At 35.6% G+C, this 12,416-nt stretch overlaps 1 long non-coding RNA gene across 3 annotated transcripts in view; it reads right to left on the bottom strand.

Moving 5' to 3' along the window:
* LOC111091952 overlaps positions 1-12,416 on the bottom strand; it is a 54,829-nt gene that overhangs the window by 31,558 nt on the left and 10,855 nt on the right. The window contains exon 1 of one of the 3 annotated variants that reach the window (XR_005377070.1): positions 7,783-8,191. The exons of the other annotated variants lie outside the window; for them this stretch is intronic. This is a non-coding gene — a long non-coding RNA (uncharacterized LOC111091952). Of the gene's footprint in view, positions 1-7,782; positions 8,192-12,416 lie in introns of those variants that run through there. 3 annotated transcript variants of the gene reach the window in all.

Below are 12,416 nucleotides of genomic sequence, written 5' to 3'. Positions count from 1 at the left end.
TACTTTAAAAGCTGCTGCCTGAGGGTCTGACATCCAATCAGCCTGAAACTGGGTGCTAAATGAGATTCCTCCCCTTGGATCACTGACAGGTCTTGGCACACCCTCAGCAATGGAGACATGTCAAAAATAAATCAGATAGTTTAGACAATCACAAAGGTTTGAGAGGCAACCAAGAACTAGGACACGGTTGAACAAGAAGGATTATCACCTACACAGAGCCACCCCTTCATGACTGAGAAAGGTAGATCCTTTTCCTAATATATAGAAACAAACACAGATAGTGAAGCAAAAATAGGAAACAGAGAAATACATTCCAAATAAAAGACCAAGAGAAAACCTCAAAAAAAAAAAATACCTTAATGATACAGAGATAAGTAATCTACATGATAAAGAATTCAAAGTAATGATCATAAAGTTGCTCATGTAAATGTGAGACAGGAATCCAAAAAAATCCTAGAGAACATAGATACAACCACTTCAACATCAACTGAAGCAATCCCTTGCTAAACATGTCTCCAAAGGCAAGGGAATCAAAAATGTACTATTGGGACTTCATCCAGATAAAAAGCTTCTGCACAGCAAAGGAAATAGTTAACAAAATTAAAGGCAACCCTCCAAATGGAAGAAGATATTTGTCAATGACATATCAAATAAAGGACTAGCATTCAAGATCTATAAAGAAGTTATTGGGATGCCTGGGTGGCTCAGTGGTTGAGTATCTGCCTTCTGCTCAGGGCATGATCCCAGGGTCATGGAAGCAAGTCCTACATGGGGCTCCCCACAGAGAGCCTGTTTCTCCCTCTGCCCATGTCTCTGCCTCTCTCTGTGTGTCTCTCATGGATAAATAAATAAAATCTTAAAGAAAAAAAAGAACTTATCAAATTCAATACCCAAAAAACAAATAATCCCATCAAGAAATGGGCAGAAGCATGAACAGACATTTCTCCAAAGACATACAAATAGTCAACAGACACATGAAAAAAAATGCTCCACATCCCTTGGCATCAGGGAAACACAAATCAAAACCACAATGAAATACCACCTCACACCAGTCAGAATGGCTAAAATTAACAAGATAGGAAACAACAAATGTTGGCAAGGATGCAGAGAAAGGGGATCCCTCTTACATTGTTGGTGGGAATACAAGCTGGTACAACCACTCTGGAAAACAGTACAGAGGTTCCTGAAGAAGTTAAAATTAGAGCTATGCTACAACCCAGCAATTGCACTACTGGGTATTTACCTCAAAGATACAAATGTGGTGATCCGAAGGGGCACCTACACCCCAATGTTTATAAGAGCAACATCCACAATATCCAAACTGTGGAAAGAGCCAAGATGTCCATCAACAGATGAATGGATAAAGAAAATGTGGTGTATATATACAATGGAATATTATTCAGCCATCAGAAAGGATGAATACTAACCATTTATATAAATGTGGATGGAACTGGGGGATATCATGCTGAGCTAAATAAGTCAGTCAGAGAAAGACAATTATCATGGCTTTACTCATATGTGAAATTTAAGAAACAAAACAGGATCATAGGAGAAAGGAGGGAAAACTGAATGGGAAGTCATCAGAAAGGGAGAAAAACCATGAAAGACTCTTAATTATAGGAAACAAACTGAAGGTTGCTGAAGGGGAGGAAGATGGGGGGAATGGGGTAATTAGGTGATGGGCATTAAGGAGGGCACATGATGTGATGAGCACTAGGTGTTATATGCAACTGATGAATTATTGAACACTACATCTGAAACTAATGATGTACTATATGTTGGCTAATTGAATTTAAATTTTAAAAATGTTCACCAAACTCAGTAGAAGAATGAATGAACGCAGTAAGAACTCCAACAAAGAAGGAGAAAATATAAATACCAAACAGAAGTCACAGAGCTAGAGAATACAACTGAACTGAAAAATATACTAGAGGGTTCCAACAGCAGACTGGATAAAGTAGAAGAATGGATCAGCAAGCTGGAAAATGGAGTGAAACTCGCCCAAAGAAAAAAGAATTTTTAAAAAGTGAAAATAGCTTAAGGGACCTCTGAGACAATATCAAGTGAAATAATATTTGCATTATAGGGGTCCCAGAATGAGATAAAAGAGAGAAAGAGGCAGAAAACTTATTTGAAGAAATAATGGATGAAAACTTCCCAAACCTGGGGAACCAGACATACAGGACCAGGAAACCCAGAGTTCCAAACAAGATGAATCCAAAGAGATCTACACTAAGACACATTATAATTAAAAATCTCAAAAGTTATAGAATCTTAAAGGCAGCAAGAGAAAAACAAATTGTTACATACAACAAGGGAAATCCCATAAGGCTATCAGCAGATTTCTCAGCAGACACTTTGCAGGCCAGAAGGGAGTAGGCATGACATTAAAAGTCCTGAAAGGAAAAAACTTCCAACCAATAATATTTTACCCATCAAGGTTATCATTCAGAATTGAAGAAGAGATAGGGTTTTCCACACAAGCAAAAGCTAAAGCAGCTCATCAATATTAAACTGACCTTGCAAGAAATTTAAAGGAACTTTAAATATGAAAAAATATTATTTCATGATGATGAAAAGATAATGGTACTAAGATGAAAAAATAATGATGAAAAAATAATGGTACTAATCAATAACAAAAAAATATACAAAAGCGAAAAGCTTATGGGAAAAAAAGGCAAATATATAGAAAAGGTAGTAGATTAGTCACTTCTAAAAATACTATTAAAATTAAAATACAAAGATAGTAAAAATTAACTAAAACTAATTAGTTAAGAGAAGCATAAAATATGACATCAAAAACACAAAAGGGAGGACAGTGAAAATGTTTGTAACATGTTCAACTTTAAGTTGCTATCAACTTAAAATAGACTATTATAAATCTAGGATAATATATGTGAGCTTCACAGTAACCACAAATTAAAACCTTATAATAAATACACAAAGGAAAATGAAAAAAGAATCTAAACATAACACTAAAAAAATTCATTAAACTGCAAGAGAAAAAAGAAACAGAGAGAAACTAAAGAAAATAAGAAGCCAGAAAACAATTAATAAAATGCAATAAGTACATACCCATCAATAATTTCAGTGTAAATGTACTAAACTCTCCACTCAAAAGACATGGAGTGGCTAAATTGATAAACAAATAAACACATCTATATACTGTCTACAAGAAACTCACTTCATAAGTATTCTATATACTACCTACAAGAGACTCACTTCATAAGTAAAGATGTCTACACACAGATGGAAAGTAAAGGGATATTAAAAGATATCTCGTGTAAATGGAAAAGAAAGCTAGTGTGACTACTCATATCAGACAAAATAGAGTTTAAAACAAAGTGTGTAAAAATATGTAACATTTAAAAATATATGCACTCAACACAGAAGCACCAAAATATGTACATCAAATATAAACAGACATAAAGGGAGAAACTGACAGTAATACAGTACTAGTAGAGGATTTTTAACATCTCACTTATATCATTGGATAGATTGTTCAAACATAAAATCAATAAGGAAATATTAGTCTAAACAACACATCAGACCAAATGCATTTAATAAACATACACAGAACATTCCATCCAAAAGCAGTAGAATACACATTTTTTTCAAGTGCACATGGAATATTCTCCAGGATAGATCATATATTAGGCCACAAAACAAGTCTCAATAATTCAAGAAAATTAAAATCATATCGAGTATCTTTTCTGATCACACTGGTATGAAACTAGAAATCAATTATAAGAAAATAATTAGGGAAAACTGAAAATACAGGGAAATTAAACATGTCTCTGAACAACTACTTAGCCACAGAAGAAACCAAAGTAGAAATTTTAAAAATATCTAGAGACAAATGAAAACAGAAATAAAACATACCAAAATCAATGGGACATAGCAAAAGTGGTTCAAAGAAATTTTTTTTAAATATCAAATAATTTAACCCTATACCTAAGGAACTAGAAAAAGAACAAATGAAATCCAAAGTTAGTAGAAGGAAGGAACCAATAAAGATCAGAGCAGAAATAAAAGAAATAGAGACTAAAAAGACAATAGAAAAAAAAATCAATGAAATGAAGAACTAGTTCTTTGAAAAGATAAATAGATAAACATTTAGCAAGACTCACCAAGAAAAAGGAGAGTTCAAGTAAATAAAATCAGAAATGAAAAGGGAGAAGTTATAACTGATACCATAGAAATGTAAAGGATCATAAGAGACTACTATGAACAATTGTACATGAACATATTTGATAACCTAGAACAACTGGATGAATTCCTAGAAACTGACAAACTTCCAAGATTGAATTAGAAAGAAATAGAAAATTCTATTGAATAGATACTGCAAATAAAAAGATTGCACTAGTAATAAAAAAAACTTCCTGGGGTACCTGGGTGGCACAGTCAGTTAAGCATCTGACTCTTGATTTCAGCTCATATAATGATCTTGGGGTCATGAGATAGAGCCCTGCACTGGGCTTCACAATCAGTGTGGAGTCTGCTTGTCCATCTCCCTCTGTTCCTCCCCTAGCTCACGTGCTGATAAATAAATAAATAAATAAATAAATAAATAAATAAATAAATAAATTCTTAAAAAAAAAAAAAAAAAAAAAAAACTCCTGACAAAAGTCCAGAATCAGATGGCTCCACTGGTGAATTCAGTCAACATTCAAAGATAATTCAATACCTATCCTTCTCAAGTGGAATTTATTCCAGAGATACAAGGATGATTCAACATCTGCAAATCAATTTGATATACATTAGCAAAATGAAAGATAAAAGTCATGAACATCTCAATAGAGGCAAAACAAGGTCTTGATTTGTCAAATTCCACATACATTTATGATAAAAGTGCTCAAAAAACACTCAGTGGAGATAGAGGGACTATACCTCAACATAATAAAGGCTTATGACAAAGCCACAACTAATTTAATAATCAATAGAGAAAAGCTGAATACTTTCTCTCTAAAATCAGGAACAAGACAAGGATGCCCAGTCTCACCAATTTTTATTCAACATACTACTGAAGTCCTAGCCATAGCAATTAGACAAGAAAAAGAAATAAAAGGTATGCAAATTAAAAAGGAAGAAGAAAAACTGTCATTATTTGCAAATGCCATAACACCATATATAGAAAATCTTAAAAACTCCACAAAAAAAAAAAAAAAACTATTAGAACTAACCAATGAATTCAGGAAAGTTGCAGGATACAAAATTAATATGTAAAAATCTATTGTGTTTCTATACAATAACAAACTATCAGAAAGAGAAATCAAGAAAATAGTCCCATTTACAATTGCCTCAAAAAATGAAATACCAATTGAACACCAATAAAAAATAAATTTATTATTAAAAAAAATGAAATACCTAGGAATAAATTTAATCACAGAGGTGAAAGACCTGTACATTGCACAAACTATGAGACATTGACGAGAGAAAATGAAGAAGAAACAAATACATGGAAAGATATTCCATGCTTATGGATTAGAATTAATATTGTTAAGATGTCCATGCTATCCAAAATGATCTAGCAATTCACTGTAATAACTATCAAAATTCCAGTGGCATTTTTCACAAAACTATATAAAATAATTCTAAAATTTATATGAAACCACAAAAAAACTCCGAATAACCAAAACAATCTTGAGAAAGAACAAAGCCAGAGGTATCATATTCCTTGATTTCAAATTATACTACAAAGCTATTGTAAAACAATATGGTACTGGCACACAAACAACACAGAGATCAATAGAAAAGAATAGAGAACACAGAAATAAACCCATGTATATATATGATTAATTAATTTTCAATAAAGGAGGTAAGAATATACAATGGGAAAGAATAGTACCTTTAGTGAGTGGTATTGAGAAAAATGGACAATTCCATGCAAAAGAATGAAACTTAACCATCATCTTATATCATATATAAAATTAACCCAAAATGGATTAAAGAGAGGTCCCTTGGTGGCTCAGTCAGTTAAGCATCTGATTTCAGCTCAATTCATGATCTCAGGGTCCTGGGATCCAGCCCTGCATCAGACTCCCTGCTCAGTAGGGAGTCTGCTTCTCCCTCTCCCTCTCCCTCTGCTCCTCCCCCTGCTCCTTCTCTCTCTCTCTCTTGCTCACTCACTCTTAAATAAGTAAATAAAATCTTTTAAAAAATCAAAATGGATTAAAGCCTTAAATGTAAGACCTGAAACCAAAAAAAAATCTAGAACATATAGCAGTAAGTTCCTTTACATTGATCTTAATGATGTTTTTTTTTAACCTGACTCCAAAAGGAAGGAAAACAAAAGCCAAAATTGACAAATGAGACTATATCAAACTAAAAAGTTTCTACACATTGAAGGAAACCATCAACAAAAGGAAAAGTCAACCTATTAAATGGGAGGAAATATTTGCAAATCATACATTCAATAAGGGGTTAATATCCAAAATATATAAAGAACTCACACAATTCAGTAATTTTAAAAATCCAGTTTAAAAAAGGACAAAGGATCTGATTAGACATTTTTCAAAGAAGATGTGTATATGGCCAACAGATACATGAAAAAATGTTTAGTATCACTAATCATCAGGGAAATACAAATCAAACCACAGTGAGATATCACACTATACTTGTCACAGTAGTTATTATCAAAAGACGAGAGACAATAAAGGTTAGTGAGAATATGGAGAAAAATGTTCCCTTTTACACTATTGGTGGGGGGTTAAATTGGCTGTCATTATGGAAAACAGTATGGAATTAGCAATTCCACTACTGGGTTTCTATCTGAAGAAAACAGAAACACTAATTATAAAAGATATATGCACCCTATGTTAACTGCAGCATTATTTACAATAGGTAAGATATGGAAACAACCTAGGTGTCCATCAGTGGATGAATGGATGAAGAAGAGGTGGTATATACATACAAGGGAATGCCAGTCTGCCATAAAAAAGAATGAAACCTTTCCATCTGGATAATACAAATGGACCTAGAGAGTGTTATGCTAAGTGAAATAAGTCAGAGAAAGACAAATACCATATGATTTCACTTATACATGGAATCTAAAAAACAAAACAAACAAAACAAAATAAAACCTAGACTCATAGATACAGAGAAGAGATTGGTAATTGCCAGAAGGAGTAGGGTTGGGAGGGATGAAATGGGTGAAAGGGATAAAGAGGTACAAACTTCCAGTTTTAAAGTAAGTCATGGGATATAATGTACATCATGGGAAATATAGTAAGGAACTTTGTATTATGACAGATGTTGACTAGACTTCTTATTGTGGTGATTGTTTCACAACATATACAAATGCTAAATCACGTGTTGTACACCTGAAATTAATATACAGTTGACCCTTGAACATAGATTTGAACTGCATAAGTCTGCTGATACAAGGATTTTTTTTTTTACAGCACAGTACTTTAACTGTACTTTCTCTTCCTTAACATTTTCTTAATTACGTTTTATTCACTCTAGATTACTTTATTGTAAGAATATAGTATATAATACATATAACATACAAAATATGTGTTGATTGGGTATGTTATTAACATAAGGCTTCCAGTCAACAGTAGGCTATTAGTAATTAAGTTTTCAGGGAGTCAAAACTTAAGAGGGAGATTTTTTTACTGCACAGGGGTTGGCACCCCAGCCCCCCTGTGGTTCAAGAGTCATCTGTAGTATCATATGTCAATTTTTATACTTCAACTTAAAAAAGAAACGCTGGAGTTCACGGGCTTTCTAAAGTACAAATTTTGAAGAAATGTATTAACTTCAGGCAGAAAGCTTTACCTTAAGTGACTAGCAAAGTCCATTCTTAGATTGATTTGACAAAGAGTTCCCACTCATGACTTGAGTGACTTGATTGACATCTTGGGCCATCTGAATGAGCCATAACTCTTGACTCGAGGTCCAGCTCATTCCATTATAGATGCTGTAGAAAAAATTTAAAGTCTCCTGACCAAGCTACCATTGTGGAGAGGTGTTTGGAGAAAGACAGCTGTGTGCTCCTTGCATTGTTGGAGAAAGGGTATCTGGAGGCTGGAGCCAGATTGAAAAGGCTCTGCTGGCTCTTGTGCAGGTGCAAATGGGCAAAGAAATCCTTGAAGAATACTTCTTTGGGTGACCTTAAAATTGAAATGTATAATCCTGGTTCTTTCTGACGACGAAGGCAACATTTATGATTCAAACACTGACGAAGTTGATCTCATTGAAATGAAGACAAAGAAAATGCTATTACATAAATTCAACTCAAAGTGTTTTAGAGAATTCTCCATTCCTTGACATAAGCCTATCATCATCTATCAGAATAACCTATGAAAACTCTTTTGCTAGCAAATACTACTATAAATTAGAATTTGCTATCCTTGTTACCACTAAAATGAAAAGTCTAAGCTGATTGCATATGAAAGATATTTGCATTATCATGTCAAAAAAGCACTCTGTAATTTTAATCTCTTATTCTAACCAAACAGTCTTGTGAAACTCACTTTTGAGCTAAACTAGGTTTTACTTAAATTTGCACGTTATGACTTACTAAGGTTTCTCAGGAAATGGCCGTGAATTTTTCCATGCAAAAATGAGATTAAGAGGATCACAAGACTTTTAAAGTATTGTTTTAACATTTTGACTATGTGAAAAGTATGTCTGCAATGCAGCAAAATAAATTGTATGCAGAAAATGTGTGTAATGTGTTTATATGCATTTTTCTGGAGAAAGCATCTGTAGCTTCTGTCACATTCCTAAAGACTACCCACCCATCACATATACACCTAAAAATGATTAAGAATCACTGACTAGTTAAATGTATATTTCTGATGGGCTCTGAACTAGTAAAAGGAGCAAACCCAAAGTCATGTAAAGGACATTTTCTTATCAACAGTCTATGGATCTGGGTTAAAATGAAGTTCTTGTTCTTTTCTTTTTCCTCATGGTCCTCAAAGTCCATGTCCATATCTCTGAGGCACAAGGCAATCCTAGCAGTCCTAACCCTGAAATTCATGAGATACTTATTAGGGATCCTATGCTGGCAAAATGTACTTAAAATAATTAGCCTTTGAACCAGACATTAGAGTATCATAATACATTGCCTTTCAGTTCTCCAGAAGACTCACAGCTAATAAAGAAAAAGAAAGACTTAAGGAAAATAAGGACAGATGAAGTCAAACACAAGACATTTAGCACAACTTTCCCAGTGGACCAAATACACATACACACAGACCAGGGGCATGCTATGTGTGTGTGTGTCTGTGTGTGTGCGCGTGCACACCCATATTTGTATGAGCATGTGAAATGAGCAAACAGCAGTGATTTCTTCCAGCCGAATGCATATCTTTGAAAGTGGAGAGTCAGCCCTGGTGATGCTAATGGAGTGGAACATAAATATTGGCAAGCTAGTTGTCAAATAGAGGCTTTTAAAGGTTGGAATTTTTCAAGGAAAATGTTAACTGCAGTTAAAGGGCCAAGTGGTCTTAACCTGATCTCAAAATCTAGAATTTCACTTGAAGTTCTAAACACCCAGGACTGTTACGCTAAATTTAGCCTTCCCAGCTCTGCGAATGGCATTTTGGAATGTTTGGTCCATAACGATAAATCACCACACTTGCTGAATATGGGGTTAGAAGGGGACTAGCAGACATAACCAATTAATATATTAGCCTCCTAAGCATTCCTAGAGCAGAGGTGAGGGTCCAGGCCAATAATGAACTGTTTTGCCCCACTTCAAATAGCAAGTGCTCTCAACTCTAGACAGACTTCCCACCCTCCCCTCACCCCCCACATCAAGCAGGTCTTTGCTTCTCACCACTATTCCAGAGCATACACATCCCCAAAATCAACTCAATTTCTACCTTTCTGAGGCTTTCTTCCCCCAACTCCCCACAACCACATCGATCTCTACCTTCCCTAAATTTTTGTATATCCTCTATTCCCAATCCTGCTCACTTGCTAACTCTGGTTGCTATCTTTCCTATCATAACAGCTAACACTTACTTGAATTTTTACTATGTGCCAGGCACTATGCTAAATGCTTTACAGGAATGACCTCATTTAATCCTCACAGCAACCCTATGATATAGTTTTTATTATCATTCACAGAAGAGAAATGTTCATATGAGGAAACTAAGGCTTAGAGAGGTAAAGTAACTTTCTCAGGGTCCGCAACCAATAAATAGTGGGCCAGGCAATCAATCAGGTTGTCTGGCTCAAAGCCTGCTCTCTTAATGGTAAAAAGTATAGCTGCTTTTTGGATGTGCATATACTGTCTACCCGGCTACATTTTAGGCTCCTCAGGACACCTGTATGCCATTTTCTTCACATGACCCATAGAGCTGGCATTATGCTATACTCATAAACAATCAATACTTATTGAGGGAGTAAATGAATTAATAAGTGAATAGAAAAATCAATGCACCAGCTGCAAAACCCAAGAAAAATTAATTGATTTGGACTTCCAAACAGCATGCAGAATCAGGGAAAAAGTGTTCCTGTTACTACATTTGGCAGCAGAAAACATAAATTGCTGACTCGCTCCCCTTGTGCTAGTGCAGAACTGGAGAGGGGGAATAGGTCTCTGTGAACAACCATGACATCCCTCAGCTTTGTCCCTGGAAGCCCTCCAATCCCCCAAGTCTATACAGATCCTCAAAATCCACAAGTTTCACGGGAAGAAAAGGGAATAGCACAGAAGTTTGCCACCACCCAAACTAATTCTTCTCTAAATCCAACACGGCCCACATGCATATATTCACTCAGATACACTCAGAGAAAGATGATTCTAGTTAGTTTACTTAAGTATTTACTGAGTATTTAGCCCAGAAATCCACAAACTTGGCTTCACATCACAATCATCTGTTGACCTTAAAAACTGTTGAGGTCTGGGCCCCACCCCAAACCAATGGACGCAGAGTCCAAATACTGGGATGCATTAACAATCATCTGTGCAATTCTGATGTGCAGTTGAGGTAAAGAGCCACTAAAATCCATGCCAGGCACTGTGTGCCAGGAGCTGGGTCACAGAGATGTAAGTGTGAAAAAGGAAGTTTGTGGAATAGTAGGAGAGTCACAGAAGCAATTATAACTTAAAACATCATGGAAAAATTATAAATATACATCATGAAGTGCTCAAACAGAAATAACCAGAGGCCACCGAGGGATCTCAGAGGAGGAGTACCTACTCTCACTAGAAATTTTTAGGAGGCAGGATTAGATGATGCAGATGAATGAGGTAGGTATGTTTACATAATGAGATGCTGGACTGGGTAGAGGTATTAGGTTGAAATACATGCTTTCCTAGAGCAGAAGGTTAGACCTCCATAACCTCTGATGTCCTCCCTCTGCACATTCCCAAATGCTCCCTATCTCTGGCAGTAGCTGCAACTGCCTTTCAGAGACCCCTGAGTCACTCTGAACCTCTTTGAATCTCATAAATAGAATGGAAATGGCAACTATTAAGTATTAGTCCTTGGGATTTAACATTAGATTTAAAACTTTTTGGAACTTTTGGTCAACCATCAATGGAGATTGAGAGATTTTGCCCTAAATTTGTTCACCTGTGAAATAAGTATAATAATCCATACTTTTCCACAGATTATGAAAATTCACATATTTATTCAATAAACATTTATTGAGCCACTCTGTATTCCAGGCATGGTCCTAGGTACACAGATACAATGATGAACAATTACAGATCCAGATTCTGTTCTCATGGACCTCACAGTCTAGCAAGGGAAACAGACACTGAGGAAATAATCATGCAAATCCTTGTGTAATTACCTAGAGAGTCCTGTGAAGGAAACATGTATCACTTAATGCCACAAGAGCATCTAAAAGGGAAACCTGGCCTGGTCTAGGAAATCAGGAAAGGCATCCCCGAAAAAGAAGCACTTAGGATGAGATCTGAAAGATGTCTAAAAGAAAACAAGATAAGGAAAGAAGAGAAACTAGGCAATGGGAAGCCTGGGAGAAGCCCCTCTAGCAGAAGCAAAGCCAGTGCAGAGATCAACCAAAAGCAGGCTAGTGTGCCTGCAGCGCAGAGAAGAGGGATAGTGTGCAGCACAGACCAGAAAGGCAGTCAGGGCACTGCCAACCAAGTCCTCATCCCAAGGAGGGGGAGGTCCTTGGGATGCTTCTAGGCTCTGAGATGATCAGTTATGAAGTTTTAAAAACCCCTCTGGCTGTTAAGTGGAAAATGGATTGGAGGGATGAGAATGGATATAGATGAACCACTTAGGTTGTTACTAAAGTGGTCCAGACCAGATATGGCCAAGTTTAGTCTTGAACATACAAAATTTGAGGTGCCAAGTGCAAAAGAGAATTGAATTTGAGATAGTGACTATTTGTGGGCCATATACTATTTAATTAATGTTATATAGATACTCAGGTATATTTGGAAAGGGAAAACTAAATAGATTGCTTTTGACACTTTA

Source organism: Canis lupus, chromosome 23 (assembly GCF_011100685.1).
Source record: "Canis lupus familiaris isolate Mischka breed German Shepherd chromosome 23, alternate assembly UU_Cfam_GSD_1.0, whole genome shotgun sequence".
NCBI classification, from domain to species: domain Eukaryota; kingdom Metazoa; phylum Chordata; class Mammalia; order Carnivora; family Canidae; genus Canis; species Canis lupus.
Note: the sequence above shows the minus strand (reverse complement) of the source record. Positions and strands in the feature narration are given on the sequence as shown.